The following is a 2,826-nucleotide window of genomic DNA, read 5'->3' as shown; positions in this document are numbered from 1 at the left end:
AGTGTTGATTCCCCCAGTGTTCCATCTAATTTTGGACTGCCTAAGGTACACAAAGACCTCCTGGATCCACCTTTTAGACCCATTGTTAATGCTGCTCACTCAAAGACATATTTTATTGCCAAATTGATTGACCATTTATTGAAAACCTATGTCTCGGCTATACCACAGCTATGCTGAGAATCTTGGGATTTTTTAGCCTGGTGCAATAATTTGGTTCTATCTCCTTACTCCTTACTTATGTTTCATTACCATTGATGTCAAGGATTTATTTACATGTATTCCACATGAGATTGGCATGGCTTGGTTCGAGGAATACCTCACGTTTCACCTTAAAATGGATCAGGGCCTGAGCAATATGGTGTCCACTCTTATGGGGGTTGTTTTGGAATATAACTTCATTTATTTCAAAGGTCATTATTTCAAACAGACAAAGGAAGTTGAAGTGGGTGCAGTAGCAGTATGTGCCTCTTTATTTGCCAATATTGTTATGGCAGCATGGGAAGCACAGTTTCTTGAGCAATGCCCTTATATTCAGTATATTTACATGTATACCCACTACCTTGATGACCTTTTTAGCAATGCCCCTATACTCAGTATATATACATGTGTACCCACTACCTTGATGACCTTTTTAGCAATGCCCCTATACTCAGTATATATACATGTATACCCACTACCTTGATGACCTTTTTAGCAATGCCCCTATACTCAGTATATATACATGTGTACCCACTACCTTGATGACCTTTTTAGCAATGCCCCTATACTCAGTATATATACATGTGTACCCACTACCTTGATGACCTTTTTAGCAATGCCCCTATACTCAGTATATATACATGTGTACCCACTACCTTGATGACCTTTTTAGCAATGCCCCTATACTCAGTATATATACATGTGTACCCACTACCTTGATGACCTTTTTAGCAATGCCCCTATACTCAGTATATATACATGTATACCCACTACCTTGATGACCTTTAGCAATGCCCCTATACTCAGTATATATACATGTATACCCACTACCTTGATGACCTTTTAGCAATGCCCCTATACTCAGTATATATACATGTATACCCACTACCTTGATGACCTTTTAGCAATGCCCTATACTCAGTATATATACATGTATACCCACTACCTTGATGACCTTTTAGCAATGCCCTATACTCAGTATATATACATGTATACCCACTACCTTGATGACCTGATGACCTTTTTAGCAATGCCCCTATACTCAGTATATATACATGTGTACCCACTACCTTGATGACCTTTTTAGCAATGCCCCTATACTCAGTATATATACATGTATACCCACTACCTTGATGACCTTTTAGCAATGCCCCTATACTCAGTATATATACATGTATACCCACTACCTTGATGACCTTTTTAGCAATGCCCCTATACTCAGTATATATACATGTATACCCACTACCTTGATGACCTTTTTAGCAATGCCCTATACTCAGTATATATACATGTATACCCACTACCTTGATGACCTTTTTAGCAATGCCCTATACTCAGTATATATACATGTATACCCACTACCTTGATGACCTTTTTAGCAATGCCCTATACTCAGTATATATACATGTATACCCACTACCTTGATGACCTTTTTAGCAATGCCCTATACTCAGTATATATACATGTGTACCCACTACCTTGATGACCTTTTAGCAATGCCCTATACTCAGTATATATACATGTATACCCACTACCTTGATGACCTTTTAGCAATGCCCTATACTCAGTATATATACATGTATACCCACTACCTTGATGACCTTTTAGCAATGCCCCTATACTCAGTATATATACATGTGTACCCACTACCTTGATGACCTTTTTAGCAATGCCCCTATACTCAGTATATATACATGTATACCCACTACCTTGTTGACCTTTTAGCAATGCCCCTATACTCAGTATATATACATGTATACCCACTACCTTGATGACCTTTTTAGCAATGCCCCTATACTCAGTATATATACATGTGTACCCACTACCTTGTTGGCCTTTTAGCAATGCCCCTATACTCAGTATATATACATGTGTACCCACTACCTTGATGACCTTTTTAGCAATGCCCCTATACTCAGTATATATACATGTATACCCACTACCTTGATGACCTTTTTAGCAATGCCCTATACTCAGTATATATACATGTATACCCACTACCTTGATGACCTTTTTAGCAATGCCCTATACTCAGTATATATACATGTATACCCACTACCTTGATGACCTTTTTAGCAATGCCCCTATACTCAGTATATATACATGTATACCCACTACCTTGATGACCTTTTTAGCAATGCCCCTATACTCAGTATATATACATGTATACCCACTACCTTGATGACCTTTTTAGCAATGCCCTATACTCAGTATATATACATGTATACCCACTACCTTGATGACCTTTTTAGCAATGCCCCTATACTCAGTATATATACATGTGTACCCACTACCTTGATGACCTTTTTAGCAATGCCCCTATACTCAGTATATATACATGTATACCCACTACCTTGATGACCTTTTTAGCAATGCCCCTATACTCAGTATATATACATGTATACCCACTACCTTGATGACCTTTTTAGCAATGCCCCTATACTCAGTATATATACATGTGTACCCACTACCTTGATGACCTTTTTATTGTTTGGGCAGGTCCTGTGCCCCTTATTGATGATTTTATGAGGTACATTAACCACACCACATCTTTTTTGGTTTTTACTCACACTGTGGGTCTTGGTGAGATCAATTACTTTGACATCTCCTTAACTTTTGACCATGAGA

The sequence above is a fragment of the Protopterus annectens genome, chromosome 3.part1 (assembly GCF_019279795.1).
Source record: "Protopterus annectens isolate FY-2018-M chromosome 3.part1, PAN1.0, whole genome shotgun sequence".
NCBI lineage: Eukaryota > Metazoa > Chordata > Ceratodontiformes > Protopteridae > Protopterus > Protopterus annectens.
Note: the sequence above shows the minus strand (reverse complement) of the source record.